A 16,439-nucleotide genomic window follows, 5' to 3' on the forward strand; every position below is an offset into this window, starting at 1 on the left:
CCCTCCCAGAGAAACTTTAGTGCAGAAACCCTGTACTGCCTCACAACACTTAGGACAGCATCCCTGCCCTAGTGTGGAGCTCATAGGACAGCATCCCTGCCCTGCTCCAACTCAAGAGAAACAGCATCCCTGTTCTCTCTTCCAGCCAAATGGACAAAGTTTTTGCCCAGCTATGGCTTTACTGAGACAGCATCCCTGTCTGGCATTTCCATCATTACAAATAGGTTCAGTGGATAATTCCCACTGCTCTAAACTAAAACTTACTGATAGAAACTCTGAAAATACATCTTCGCATTGTTGGTTAGCTAAAAAACTTCAAACAGGGTGGTTTACATCCCCACAGGGAAGTAACCATATAGTGGATGATAAAGGGAGTAACCAGTCTATTGCAGAGCTACTCTCTACTTATCACCACTTAGACAATAAAGTCTCAACTGGCCAAGGTTAGCCTTATTGTCCTTCGTTTGGGGGGGGGTTGTGTGAGAAGGTAGCCTCTTTCTAGCCTTGTTACCCCCACTTTTGGCCTGTTTGTGAGTGTATGTCAGGGTGTTTGTCACTGTTTTCACTGTCTCACTGGGATCCTGATAGCCAGGCCTCAGTGCTCATAGTGAAAACACTATGTTTTCAGTATGTTTGTTATGTGTCACTGGGATCCTGCTGGTCAGGACCCCAGTGCTCATAGGTTTGTGGCCTATATGTATGTGTCACTGGGACCCTGTCACACAGGGCCCCAGTGCTCATAGGTGTGCATGTATATGTTCCCTGTGTGGTGCCTAACTGTCTCACTGAGGCTCTGCTAACCAGAACCTCAGTGGTTATGCTCTCTCATTACTTCCAAATTGTCACTGACAGGCTAGTGACCATTTTTACCAATTTACATTGGCTTACTGGAACACCCTAATAATTCCCTAGTATATGGTACTGAGGTACCCAGGGTATTGGGGTTCCAGGAGATCCCTATGGGCTGCAGCATTTCTTTTGCCACCCATAGGGAGCTCTGACAATTCTTACACAGGCCTGCCACTGCAGCCTGAGTGAAATAACGTCCACGTTATTTCACAGCCATTTTACACTGCACTGAAGTAACTTATAAGTCACCTATATGTCTAACCTTTACCTGGTAAAGGTTAGGTGCAAAGTTACTTAGTGTGAGGACACCCTGGCACTAGCCAAGGTGCCCCCACATTGTTCAGAGCCAATTCACTGAACTTTGTGAGTGCGGGGACACCATTACACGCGTGCACTACATATAGGTCACTACCTATATGTAGCTTCACCATGGTAACTCCGAATATGGCCATGTAACATGTCTATGATCATGGAATTGCCCCCTCTATGCCATCCTGGCATTGTTGGTACAATTCCATGATCCCAGTGGTCTGTAGCACAGACCCTGGTACTGCCAGACTGCCCTTCCTGGGGTTTCACTGCAGCTGCTGCTGCTGCCAACCCCTCAGACAGGCAGCTGCCCTCCTGGGGTCCAGCCAGGCCTGGCCCAGGATGGCAGAACAAAGAACTTCCTCTGAGAGAGGGTGTGACACCCTCTCCCTTTGGAAAATGGTGTGAAGGCAGGGGAGGAGTAGCCTCCCCCAGCCTCTGGAAATGCTTTGTTGGGCACAGAGGTGCCCAATTCTGCATAAGCCGGTCTACACCGGTTCAGGGACCCCTTAGCCCCTGCTCTGGCGCGAAACTGGACAAAGGAAAGGGGAGTGACCACTCCCCCGACCTGCACCTCCCCTGGGAGGTGTCCAGAGCTCCTCCAGTGTGCTCCAGACCTCTGCCATCTTGGAAACAGAGGTGCTGCTGGCACACTGGACTGCTCTGAGTGGCCAGTGCCACCAGGTGACGTCAGAGACTCCTGCTGATAGGCTCCTTCAGGTGTTAGTAGCCTTTCCTCTCTCCTAGGTAGCCAAACCCTCTTTTCTGGCTATTTAGGGTCTCTGTCTCTGGGGAAACTTCAGATAACGAATGCATGAGCTCAGCCGAGTTCCTCTGCATCTCTCTCTTCACCTTCTGATAAGGAAACGACCGCTGACCGCGCTGGAAGCCTGCAAACCTGCAACATAGTAGCAAAGACGACTACTGCAACTCTGTAACGCTGATCCTGCCGCCTTCTCGACTGTTTTCCTGCTTGTGCATGCTGTGGGGGTAGCCTGCCTCCTCTCTGCACCAGAAGCTCCGAAGAAATCTCCCGTGGGTCGACGGAATCTTCCCCCTGCAACCGCAGGCACCAAAAAGCTGCATTTCCGGTCCCTTGGGTCTCCTCTCAGCATGACGAGCGAGGTCCCTCGAATCCACCGACACCGTCCCAGTGACCTCCACAGTCCAGTGACTCTTCAGCCCAAGTTTGGTGGAGGTAAGTCCTTGCCTCACCTCGCTGGGCTGCATTGCTGGGAACCGCGACTTTGCAAGCTACTCCGGCCCCTGTGCACTTCCGGCAGAAATCCTTCGTGCACAGCCAAGCCTGGGTCCACGGCACTCTAACCTGCATTGCACGACTTTCTATGTTGGTCTCCGGCGACGTGGGACTCCTTTGTGCAACTTCGGCGAGCACCGTTTCACGCATCCTCGTAGTGCCTGTTTCTGGCACTTCTCCGGGTGCTACCTGCTTCAGTGAGGGCTCTTTGTCTTGCTCGACGTCCCCTCTCTCTGCAGGTCCAATTTGCGACCTTCTGGTCCCTCCTGGGCCCCAGCAGCGTCCAAAAAACGCCAAACGCACGATTTGCGTGTAGCAAGGCTTGTTGTCGTCCATCCGGCGGGAAAACACTTCTGCACGACTCTCCAAGGCGTGGGGGATCCATCCTCCAAAGGGGAAGTCTCTAGCCCTTGTCGTTCCTGCAGTATTCACAGTTCTTCAGCCTAGTAAGAGCTTCTTTGCACCAACCGCTGGCATTTCTTGGGCATCTGCCCATCTCCGAGCTGCTTGTGACTTTTGGACTTGGTCCCCTTGTTCCACAGGTACCCTCAGACAGGAATCCATCATTGTTGCATTGCTGATTTGTGTTTTCCTTGCATTCTCCCTCTAACACGACTATTTTGTCCTTAGGGGAACTTTAGTGCACTTTGCACTCACTTTTCAGGGTCTTGGGGAGGGTTATGTTTCTAACTCTCACTATTTTCTAATAGTCCCAGCGACCCTCTACAAGGTCACATAGGTTTGGGGTCCATTCGTGGTTCACATTCCACTTTTGGAGTATATGGTTTGTGTTGCCCCTATCCCTATGTTTCCCCATTGCATCCTATTGTAACTATACATTATTTGCACTGTTTTCTAAGACTATACTGCATATTTTTGCTATTGTGTATATATATCTTGTGTATATTTCCTATCCTCTCACTGAGGGTACACTCTAAGATACTTTGGCATATTGTCATAAAAATAAAGTACCTTTATTTTTAGTATAACTGTGTATTGTGTTTTCTTATGATATTGTGCATATGACACTAAGTGGTACTGTAGTAGCTTCACACGTCTCCTAGTTCAGCCTGAGCTGCTTTGCTAAGCTACCATTATCTATCAGCCTAAGCTGCTAGACACCCTATACACTAATAAGGGATAACTGGGCCTGGTGCAAGGTGCAAGTACCCCTTGGTACTCACTACAAGCCAGTCCAGCCTCCTACAAAATCTCCCGTGGGTCGACGGAATCTTCCCCCTGCAACCGCAGGCACCAAAAAGCTGCATCACCGGTCCCTTTTGTCTCCTCTCAGCACGACGAGCGAGGTCCCTCGAATCCAGCGACTCTGTCCAAGTGACCTCCACAGTCCAGTGACTCTTCAGCCCAAGTTTGGTGGAGGTAAGTCCTTGCCTCACCTCGCTGGGCTGCATTGCTGGGAACCGCGACTTTGCAGCTACTCCGGCCCCTGTGCACTTCCGGCGGAAATCCTTCGTGCACAGCCAAGCCTGGGTCCACGGCACTCTAACCTGCATTGCACGACTTTCTAAGTTGGTCTCCGGCGACGTGGGACTCCTTTGTGCAACTTCGGCGAGCACCATTTCACGCATCCTCGTAGTGCCTGTTTATGGCACTTCTCCGGGAGCTACCTGCTTTAGTGAGGGCTCTTTGTCTTGCTCGACGTCCCCTCTCTCTGCAGGTCCAATTTGCGACCTCCTGATCCCTCCTGGGCCCCAGCAGCGTCCAAAAACGCCAAACGCACGATTTGCGTGTAGCAAGGCTTGTTGGCGTCCTTCCGGCGGCAAAATACTACTGCACGACTCTCCAAGGCGAGAGGGATCCGTCCACCAAAGGGGATGTCTCTAGCCCTTTTCGTTCCTGCAGAAACCTCAGCTTCTTCTGTCCAGTTGAAGCTTCTTTGCACCTGCAGCTGGCATTTCCCGGGCATCTGCCCATCTCCGACTTGCTTGTGACTTTTGGACTTGGTCCCCTTGTTCCACAGGTACCCTAGATTGGAAATCCACAGTTGTTGCATTGCTGGTTTGTGTCTTTCCTGCATTATTCCTCTAACACATCTCTTTTGTCCTTAGGGGAACTTTAGTGCACTTTGCACTCACTTTTCAGGGTCTTGGGGAGGGTTATTTTGCTAACTCTCACTATTTTCTAATAGTCCCAGCGACCCTCTACAAGGTCACATAGGTTTGGGGTCCATTCGTGGTTCGCATTCCACTTCTGGAGTATATGGTTTGTGTTGCCCCTATCCCTATGTTTCCCCATTGCATCCTATTGTAACTATACATTGTTTGCACTGTTTTCTAAGACTATACTGCATATTTTTGCTATTGTGTATATATATCTTGTGTATATTTCCTATCCTCTCACTGAGGGTACACTCTAAGATACTTTGGCATATTGTCATAAAAATAAAGTACCTTTATTTTTAGTATAACTGTGTATTGTGTTTTCTTATGATATTGTGCATATGACACTAAGTGGTACTGTGGTAGCTTCACACGTCTCCTAGTTCAGCCTAAGCTGCTCTGCTAAGCTACCATTATCTATCAGCCTAAGCTGCTAGACACCCTATACACTAATAAGGGATAACTGGGCCTGGTGCAAGGTGCAACTACCCCTTGGTACTCACTACAAGCCAGTCCAGCCTCCTACAAGGTGCCTCACCAAGGCTCGTCAGCCCGTTAGCTCAAGGGAGCCGTCATTGGACACAGTGCAAAAAAAAGGGAGCACACTGCCTCACACTCCAGCAAAAAGTTGGCCCCAATGCATCTTGGTAAATGCAGTCAGATTCGTTTCACATTAACAAAAGTAATCAAAGTCTTTCACCTTAGTAGGTGCAGCAAGTGCTGAGTATCTCTGGACACGTGTTTCTGGGTTTCGCCTGTCATCAGCAGAGAGCAGCATATTTTGTGGGGTTGCTTGAAATGCCACCAAACGTCTTTTCAGGTTTATGTACCACTCTGGTGCGCATGTGTCTCACCAAGGCTCGTCAGCCCGTTAGCTCAAGGGAGCCGTCATTCGACACAGTGCAAAAAAAAGGGAGCACACTGCCTCACACTCCAGCAAAAAGTTGGCACCAATGCATCTTGGTAAATGCAGTCAGATTCGTTTCACATTAACAAAAGTAATCAAAGTCTTTCACCTTAGTAGGTGCAGCAAGTGCTGTGTATCTCTGGACACGTGTTTCTGGGTTTCGCCCGTCATCAGCAGAGAGCAGCATATTTTGTGGGGTTGCTTGAAATGCCACCAAACGTCTTTTCAGGTTTATGTACCACTCTGGTGCGCAGGTGCCTCACCAAGGCTCGTCAGCCCGTTAGCTCAAGGGAGCCGTCATTGGACACAGTGCAAAAAAAAGGGAGCACACTGCCTCACACTCCAGCACAAAGTTGGCCAAAATGCATCTTGGTAAATGCAGTCAGATTCGTTTCACATTAACAAAAGTAATCAAAGTCTTTCACCTTAGTAGGTGCAGCAAGTGCTGTGTATCTCTGGATACGTGTTTCTGGGTTTCGCCCGTCATCAGCAGAGAGCAGCATATTTTGTGGGGTTGCTTGAAATGCCACCAAACGTCTTTTCAGGTTTATGTACCACTCTGGTGCCAGGTGCCTCACCAAGGCTCGTCAGCCCGTTAGCTCAAGGGAGCCGTCATTCGACACAGTGCAAAAAAAAGGGAGCACACTGCCTCACACTCCAGCAGAAAGTTGGCCCCAATGCATCTTGGTAAATGCAGTCAGATTCGTTTCACATTAACAAAAGTAATCAAAGTCTTTCACCTTAGTAGGTGCAGCAAGTGCTGAGTATCTCTGGACACGTGTTTCTGGGTTTCGCCTATCATCAGCAGAGAGCAGCATATTTTGTGGGGTTGCTTGAAATGCCACCAAACGTCTTTTCAGGTTTATGTACCACTCTGGTGCGCAGGTGCCTCACCAAGGCTCGTCAGCCCGTTAGCTCAAGGGAGCCGTCATTGGACACAGTGCAAAAAAAATGGAGCACACTGCCTCACACTCCAGCAAAAAGTTGGCCCCAATGCATCTTGGTAAATGCAGTCAGATTCGTTTCACATTAACAAAAGTAATCAAAGTCTTTCTCCTTAGTAGGTGCAGCAAGTGCTGTGTATCTCTGGACACGTGTTTCTGGGTTTCGCCCGTCATCAGCAGAGAGTAGCATATTTTGTGGGGTTGCTTGAAATGCCACCAAATGTCTTTTCAGGTTTATTTACCACTCTGGTGCGCAGGTGCCTCACCAAGGCTCGTCAGCACGTTAGCTCAAGGGAGCCGTCATTGGACACAGTGCAAAAAAAAGGGAGCACACTGCCTCACACTCCAGCAAAAAGTTGGCCCCAATGCATCTTGGTAAATGCAGTCAGATTCGTTTCACATTAACAAAAGTAATCAAAGTCTTTCACCTTAGTAGGTGCAGCAAGTGCTCTTTATCTCTGGATACGTGTTTCTGGGTTTCGCCCGTCATCAGCAGAGAGCAGCATATTTTGTGGGGTTGCTTGAAATGCCACCAAACGTCTTTTCAGGTTTATGTACCACTCTGGTGCGCAGGTGCCTCACCAAGGCTCGTCAGCCCGTTAGCTCAAGGGAGCCGTCATTCGACACAGTGCAAAAAAAATGGATCACACTGCCTCACACTCCAGCAAAAAGTTGGCCCCAATGCATCTTGGTAAATGCAGTGAGATTCGTTTCACATTAACAAAAGTAATGAAAGTCTTTCTCCTTAGTAGGTGCAGCAAGTGCTGTGTGTAGGAAAGTACCATCTTGCCTGGCATGTTACCCCCATTTTTCACTGTATATATGTTGTTTTAGTTGTATGTGTCACTGGGACCCTGGTAACCCAGGGCCCCAGTGCTCATAAGTGTGCCTGAATGTGTTACCTGTGTAGTGACTAACTGTCTCACTGAGGCTCTGCTAATCAGAACCTCAGTGGTTATGCTCTCTCATTTCTTTCCAAATTGTCACTGACAGGCTAGTGACCATTTTTACCAATTTACATTGGCTTACTGGAACACCCTTATAATTCCCTAGTATATGGTACTGAGGTACCCAGGGTATTGGGGTTCCAGGAGATCCCTATGGGCTGCAGCATTTCTTTTGCCACCCATAGGGAGCTCTGACAATTCTTACACAGGCCTGCCACTGCAGCCTGAGTGAAATAACGTCCACGTTATTTCACAGCCATTTTACACTGCACTTAAGTAACTTATAAGTCACCTATATGTCTAACCTTTACCAGGTAAAGGTTAGGTGCAAAGTTACTTAGTGTGAGGGCACCCTGGCACTAGCCAAGGTGCCCCCACATTGTTCAGAGCCAATTCACTGAACTTTGTGAGTGCGGGGACACCATTACACGCGTGCACTACATATAGGTCACTACCTATATGTAGCTTCACCATGGTAACTCCGAATATGGCCATGTAACATGTCTATGATCATGGAATTGCCCCCTCTATGCCATCCTGGCATTGTTGGTACAATTCCATGATCCCAGTGGTCTGTAGCACAGACCCTGGTACTGCCAGACTGCCCTTCCTGGGGTTTCTCTGCAGCTGCTGCTGCTGCCAACCCCTCAGACAGGCAGCTGACCTCCTGGGGTCCAGCCAGGCCTGGCCCAGGATGGCAGAACAAAGAACTTCCTCTGAGAGAGGGTGTGACACCCTCTCCCTTTGGAAAATGGTGTGAAGGCAGGGGAGGAGTAGCCTCCCCCAGCCTCTGGAAATGCTTTGTTGGGCACAGATGTGCCCAATTCTGCATAAGCCAGTCTACACCGGTTCAGGGACCCCTTAGCCCCTGCTCTGGCGCGAAACTGGACAAAGGAAAGGGGAGTGACCACTCCCCTGACCTGCACCTCCCCTGGGAGGTGTCCAGAGCTCCTCCAGTGTGCTCCAGACCTCTGCCATCTTGGAAACAGAGGTGCTGCTGGCACACTGGACTGCTCTGAGTGGCCAGTGCCACCAGGTGACGTCAGAGACTCCTGCTGATAGGCTCCTTCAGGTGTTAGTAGCCTTTCCTCTCTCCTAGGTAGCCAAACCCCCTTTTCTGGCTATTTAGGGTCTCTGTCTCTGGGGAAACTTTAGATAACGAATGCATGAGCTCAGCCGAGTTCCTCTGCATCTCCCTCTTCACCTTCTGATAAGGAAACGACCGCTGACCGCGCTGGAAGCCTGCAAACCTGCAACATAGTAGCAAAGAACACTACTGCAACTCTGTAACGCTGATCCTGCCGCCTTCTCGACTGTTTTCCTGCTTGTGCATGCTGTGGGGGTAGCCTGCCTCCTCTCTGCACCAGAAGCTCCGAAGAAATCTCCCGTGGGTCGACGGAATCTTCCCCCTGCAACCGCAGGCACCAAAAAGCTGCATTACCGGTCCCTTGGGTCTCCTCTCAGCACGACGAGCGAGGTCCCTCGAATCCAGCGACACCGTCCAAGTGACTCCCACAGTCCAGTGACTCTTCAGCCCAAGTTTGGTGGAGGTAAGTCCTTGCCTCACCTCGCTGGGCTGCATTGCTGGGAACCGCGACTTTGCAAGCTACTCCGGCCCCTGTGCACTTCCGGCGGAAATCCTTCGTGCACAGCCAAGCCTGGGTCCACGGCACTCTAACCTGCATTGCACGACTTTCTAAGTTGGTCTCCGGTGACGTGGGACTCCTTTGTGCAACTTCGGCGAGCACCGTTTCACGCATCCTCGTAGTGCCTGTTTCTGGCACTTCTCCGGGTGCTACCTGCTTCAGTGAGGGCTCTTTGTCTTGCTCGACGTCCCCTCTCTCTGCAGGTCCAATTTGCGACCTCCTGGTCCCTCCTGGGCCCCAGCAGCGTCCAAAAACGCCAAACGCACGATTTGCGTGTAGCAAGGCTTGTTGGCGTCCATCCGGCGGGAAAACACTTCTGCACGACTCTCCAAGACGTGGCGGATCCATCCTCCAAAGGGGAAGTCTCTAGTCTTTGTCGTTCTTGCAGTATTCACAGCTCTTCAGCCTAGTAAGAGCTTCTTTGCACCAACCGCTGGCATTTCTTGGGCATCTGCCCATCTCCGAGCTGCTTGTGACTTTTGGACTTGGTCCCCTTGTTCCACAGGTACCCTCAGACAGGAATCCATCGTTGTTGCATTGCTGATTTGTGTTTTCCTTGCATTCTCCCTCTAACACGACTATTTTGTCCTTAGGGGAACTTTAGTGCACTTTGCACTCACTTTTCAGGGTCTTGGGGAGGGTTATTTTGCTAACTCTCACTATTTTCTAATAGTCCCAGCGACCCTCTACAAGGTCACATAGGTTTGGGGTCCATTCGTGGTTCGCATTCCACTTCTGGAGTATATGGTTTGTGTTGCCCCTATCCCTATGTTTCCCCATTGCATCCTATTGTAACTATACATTGTTTGCACTGTTTTCTAAGACTATACTGCATATTTTTGCTATTGTGTATATATATCTTGTGTATATTTCCTATCCTCTCACTGAGGGTACACTCTAAGATACTTTGGCATATTGTCATAAAAATAAAGTACCTTTATTTTTAGTATAACTGTGTATTGTGTTTTCTTATGATATTGTGCATATGACACTAAGTGGTACTGTAGTAGCTTCACACGTCTCCTAGTTCAGCCTAAGCTGCTCTGCTAAGCTACCATTATCTATCAGCCTAAGCTGCTAGACACCCTATACACTAATAAGGGATAACTGGGCCTGGTGCAAGGTGCAAGTACCCCTTGGTACTCACTACAAGCCAGTCCAGCCTCCTACACTGTGTATCTCTGGACACGTGTTTCTGGGTTTCGCCCGTCATCAGCAGAGAGCAGCATATTTTGTGGGGTTGCTTGAAATGCCACCAAATGTCTTTTCAGGTTTATGTACCACTCTGGTGCGCAGGTGCCTCACCAAGGCTGTTCAGCCCGTTAGCTCAAGGGAGCCGTCATTGGACACAGTGCAAAAAAAAGGGAGCACACTGCCTCACACTCCAGCAAAAAGTTGGCCAAAATGCATCTTGGTAAATGCAGTCAGATTTGTTTCACATTAACAAAAGTAATCAAAGTCTTTCACCTTAGTAGGTGCAGCAAGTGCTGTGTATCTCTGGATACGTGTTTCTGGGTTTCGCCCGTCATCAGCAGAGAGCAGCATATTTTGTGGGGTTGCTTAAAATGCCACCAAACGTCTTTTCAGGTTTATGTACCACTCTGGTGCCAGGTGCCTCACCAAGGCTCGTCAGCCCGTTAGCTCAAGGGAGCCGTCATTCGACACAGTGCAAAAAAAAGGCAGCACACTGCCTCACACTCCAGCAAAAAGTTGGCCCCAATGCATCTTGGTAAATGCAGTCAGATTTGTTTCACATTAACAAAAGTAATCAAAGTCTTTCACCTTAGTAGGTGCAGCAAGTGCTGAGTATCTCTGGACCCGTGTTTCTGGGTTTCGCCTATCATCAGCAGAGAGCAGCATATTTTGTGGGGTTGCTTGAAATGCCACCAAACGTCTTTTCAGGTTTATGTACCACTCTGGTGCGCATGTGCATCACCAAGGCTCGTCAGCCCATTAGCTCAAGGGAGCCGTCATTCGACACAGTGCAAAAAAAAGGCAGCACACTGCCTCACACTCCAGCAAAAAGTTGGCCCCAATGCATCTTGGTAAATGCAGTCAGATTCGTTTCACATTAACAAAAGTAATCAAAGTCTTTCACCTTAGTAGGTGCAGCAAGTGCTGTGTATCTCTGGACACGTGTTTCTGGGTTTCGCCCGTCATCAGCAGAGAGCATCATATGTTGTGGGGTTGCTTGAATTGCCACCAAACGTCTTTTCAGGTTTATGTACCACTCTGGTGCGCAGGTGCCTCACCAAGGCTCGTCAGCCTGTTAGCTCAAGGTAGCCGTCATTCGACACAGTGCAAAAAAAAGGGAGCACACTGCCTCACACTCCAGCCAAATGTTTGCCCCAATGCATCTTGGTAAATGCAGTCAGATTTGTTTCACATTAACAAAAGTAATCAAAGTCTTTCACCTTAGTAGGTGCAGCAAGTGCTGTGTATCTCTGGACACGTGTTTCTGGGTTTCGCCCGTCATCAGCAGAGAGCAGCATATTTTGTGGGGTTGCTTGAAATGCCACCAAACGTCTTTTCAGGTTTATGTACCACTCTGGTGCGCAGGTGCCTCACCAAGGCTCGTCAGCCCGTTAGCTCAAGGGAGCCGTCATTCGACACAGTGCAAAAAAAAGGGAGCACACTGCCTCACACTCCAGCAAAAAGTTGGTCCGAATGCATCTTGGTAAATGCAGTCAGATTCGTTTCACATTAAAAAAACTAATCAAAGTCTTTCACCTTAGTAGGTGCAGCAAGTGCTGTGTATCTCTGGACACCTGTTTCTGGGTTTCGCCCGTCATCAGCAGAGAGCAGCATATTTTGTGGGGTTGCTTGAAATGCCACCAAACGTCTTTTCAGGTTTATATACCACTCTGGTGCGCAGGTGCCTCACCAAGGCTCGTCAGCCCGTTAGCTCAAAGGAGCCGTCATTCGACACAGTGCAAAAAAAATGGAGCACACTGCCTCACACTCCAGCAAAAAGTTGGCCCCAATGCATCTTGGTAAATGCAGTCAGATTCGTTTCACATTAACAAAAGTAATCAAAGTCTTTCACCTTAGTAGGTGCAGCAAGTGCTGTGTATCTCTGGACACCGGTTTCTGGGTTTCGCCCGTCATCAGCAGAGAGCAGCATATTTTGTGGGGTTGCTTGAAATGCCACCAAACGTCTTTTCAGGTTTATGTACCACTCTGGTGCGCAGGTGCCTCACCAAGGCTCGTCAGCCCGTTAGCTCAAGGGAGCCGTCATTCGACACAGTGTGTGACAAGGTAGCCTCTTTCTAGCCTTGTTACCCCCACTTTTGGCCTGTTTGTGAGTGTATGTCAGGGTGTTTGTCACTGTTTTCACTGTCTCACTGGGATCCTGATAGCCAGGCCTCAGTGCTCATAGTGAAAACACTATGTTTTCAGTATGTTTGTTATGTGTCACTGGGATCCTGCTGGTCAGGACCCCAGTGCTCATAGGTTTGTGGCCTATATGTATGTGTCACTGGGACCCTGTCACACAGGGCCCCAGTGCTCATAGGTGTGCATGTATATGTTCCCTGTGTGGTGCCTAACTGTCTCACTGAGGCTCTGCTAACCAGAACCTCAGTGGTTATGCTCTCTCATTACTTTCAAATTGTCACTGACAGGCTAGTGACCATTTTTACCAATTCACATTGGCTTACTGGAACACCCTTATAATTCCCTAGTATATGGTACTGAGGTACCCAGGGTATTGGGGTTCCAGGAGATCCCTATGGGCTGCAGCATTTCTTTTGCCACTGTAGGAAAGTACCATCTTGCCTGGCATGTTACCCCCATTTTTCACTGTATATATGTTGTTTTAGTTGTATGTGTCACTGGGACCCTGGTAACCCAGGGCCCCAGTGCTCATAAGTGTGCCTGAATGTGTTACCTGTGTAGTGACTAACTGTCTCACTGAGGCCCTGCTAATCAGAACCTCAGTGGTTATGCTCTCTCATTTCTTTCCAAATTGTCACTAACAGGCTAGTGACCATTTTTACCAATTTACATTGGCTTACTGGAACACCCTTATAATTCCCTAGTATATGGTACTGAGGTACCCAGGGTATTGGGGTTCCAGGAGATCCCTATGGGCTGCAGGATTTCTTTTGCCACCCATAGGGAGCTCTGACAATTCTTACACAGGCCTGCCACTGCAGCCTGAGTGAAATAACGTCCACGTTATTTCACAGCCATTTTACACTGCACTTAAGTAACTTATAAGTCACCTATATGTCTAACCTTTACCTGGTAAAGGTTAGGTGCAAAGTTACTTAGTGTGAGGGCACCCTGGCACTAGCCAAGGTGCCCCCACATTGTCCAGAGCCAATTCCCTGAACTTTGTGAGTGCGGGGACACCATTACACGCGTGCACTACATATAGGTCACTACCTATATGTAGCTTCACCATGGTAACTCCGAATATGGCCATGTAACATGTCTATGATCATGGAATTGCCCCCTCTATACCATCCTGGCATAGTTGGCACAATCCCATGATCCCAGTGGTCTGTAGCACAGACCCTGGTACTGCCAAACTGCCCTTCCTGGGGTTTCACTGCAGCTGCTGCTGCCAACCCCTCAGACAGGCAGCTGACCTCCTGGGGTCCAGCCAGGCCTGGCCCAGGATGGCAGAACAAAGAACTTCCTCTGAGAGAGGGTGTGACACCCTCTCCCTTTGGAAAATGGTGTGAAGGCAGGGGAGGAGTAGCCTCCCCCAGCCTCTGGAAATGCTTTGTTGGGCACAGATGTGCCCAATTCTGCATAAGCCAGTCTACACCGGTTCAGGGACCCCTTAGCCCCTGCTCTGGCACGAAACTGGACAAAGGAAAGGGGAGTGACCACTCCCCTGACCTGCACCTCCCCTGGGAGGTGTCCAGAGCTCCTCCAGTGTGCTCCAGACCTCTGCCATCTTGGAAACAGAGGTGCTGCTGGCACACTGGACTGCTCTGAGTGGCCAGTGCCACCAGGTGACGTCAGAGACTCCTGCTGATAGGCTCCTTCAGGTGTTAGTAGCCTTTCCTCTCTCCTAGGTAGCCAAACCCCCTTTTCTGGCTATTTAGGGTCTCTGTCTCTGGGGAAACTTTAGATAACGAATGCATGAGCTCAGCCGAGTTCCTCTGCATCTCCCTCTTCACCTTCTGATAAGGAAACGACCGCTGACCGCGCTGGAAGCCTGCAAACCTGCAACATAGTAGCAAAGAAGACTACTGCAACTCTGTAACGCTGATCCTGCCGCCTTCTCGACTGTTTTCCTGCTTGTGCATGCTGTGGGGGTAGCCTGCCTCCTCTCTGCACCAGAAGCTCCAAAGAAATCTCCCGTGGGTCGACGGAATCTTCCCCCTGCAACCGCAGGCACCAAAAAGCTGCATTACCGGTCCCTTGGGTCTCCTCTCAGCACGACGAGCGAGGTCCCTCGCATCCAGCGACTCTGTCCAAGTGACCCCCACAGTCCAGTGACTCTTCAGCCCAAGTTTGGTGGAGGTAAGTCCTTGCCTCACCTCGCTGGGCTGCATTGCTGGGAACCGCGACTTTGCAAGCTACTCCGGCCCCTGTGCACTTCCGGCGGAAATCCTTCGTGCACAGCCAAGCCTGGGTCCACGGCACTCTAACCTGCATTGCACGACTTTCTAAGTTGGTCTCCGGCGACGTGGGACTCCTTTCTGCAACTTCGGCGAGCACCATTTCACGCATCCTCGTAGTGCCTGTTCCTGGCACTTCTCCGGGTGCTACCTGCTTCTGCGAGGGCTCTTTGTCTTGCTCGACGTCCCCTCTCTCTGCAGGTCCAATTTGCGACCTCCTGGTTCCTCCTGGGCCCCAGCAGCATCCAAAAACGCCAAACGCACGATTTGCGTGTAGCAAGGCTTGTTGGCATCCTTCCGGCGGGAAAATACTTCTGCACGACTCTCCAAGGCGAGAGAGATCTGTCCACCAAAGGGGAAGTCTCTAGCCCTTTTCGTTCCTGCAGAAACCTCAGCTTCTTCTGTCCAGTCGAAGCTTCTTTGCACCCGCAGCTGGCATTTCCTGGGCATCTGCCCATCTCCGACGTGCTTGTGACTTTTGGACTTCGTCCCCTTGTTCCACAGGTACCCTAGATTGGAAATCCACAGTTGTTGCATTGCTGGTTTGTGTCTTTCCTGCATTATTCCTCTAACACGACTATTTTGTCCTTAGGGGAACTTTAGTGCACTTTGCACTCACTTTTCAGGGTCTTGGGGAGGGTTATTTTGCTAACTCTCACTATTTTCTAATAGTCCCAGCGACCCTCTACAAGGTCACATAGGTTTGGGGTCCATTCGTGGTTCGCATTCCACTTTTGGAGTATATGGCTTGTGTTGCCCCTATCCCTATGTTTCCCCATTGCATCCTATTGTAACTATACATTGTTTGCACTGTTTTCTAAGACTATACTGCATATTTTTGCTATTGTGTATATATATCTTGTGTATATTTCCTATCCTCTCACTGAGGGTACACTCTAAGATACTTTGGCATATTGTCATAAAAATAAAGTACCTTTATTTTTAGTATAACTGTGTATTGTGTTTTCTTATGATATTGTTCATATGACACTAAGTGGTACTGTAGTAGCTTCACACGTCTCCTAGTTCAGCCTAAGCTGCTCTGCTAAGCTACCATTATCTATCAGCCTAAGCTGCTAGACACCCTATACACTAATAAGGGATAACTGGGCCTGGTGCAAGGTGCAAGTACCCCTTGGTACTCACTACAAACCAGCCCAGCCTCCTACATTGGTTGTGCAGTGGTGGGATAAGTGCTTGAGACTACTTACCACTCTTGTCATTGTACTTTTCATAAGAGAAAAATATACAAAACAAGGTCAGTGTATATACACATAGCCAAAAAGTTTTGCATTTCCTCTTTTCACTCTTTTCTAAGTGCTGAAAAGTACTCCTAAACTTTCAAAAAGTTCTTAAAAGTTTAAAAAGTTTTTTTTTCTGTCTTTCCAAAAAGTTCTGAAAACTTTTGTCTCTTTCTCTATCACTTTAACTCTCTCAAAAAAATGTCTGGCACAGGCCAAAGTGTTGATCTGTCCAAACTTGCATATGACAACCTTAGCTGGAAGAGAGCAAGGAGTCTCTGTATAGAGAGAGGTTTGAGTGTAGGGAAGAATCCTGCCTTGGAATTGTTAATTAACATGCTTAAAGAACAGGATAAGGCCAGAGGTGGCCCATCTGTTGAAAAAGTACCTAATAGTTCCCAATCTGATTCAGGGACTCCCCCAGGAAAAGATTCAGGAAATAAACTTTCTAGCCTGCCCATTACTAGACAATCTAGCATAGATGGTAATGATGATGAGCCACACCAAACAAATAGTGTTGTCTCACATCATAGCAAAAGCATTTATTCTCACCATACTGGTAGTAATGTTTCTGTAAACCAAGCTGTTAAGTTGGCTTCTGTAAGGGACAGGTCTCCTTCTGTTCATTCCCATCATAGC

The sequence above is a fragment of the Pleurodeles waltl genome, chromosome 2_2 (assembly GCF_031143425.1).
Source record: "Pleurodeles waltl isolate 20211129_DDA chromosome 2_2, aPleWal1.hap1.20221129, whole genome shotgun sequence".
NCBI classification, from domain to species: domain Eukaryota; kingdom Metazoa; phylum Chordata; class Amphibia; order Caudata; family Salamandridae; genus Pleurodeles; species Pleurodeles waltl.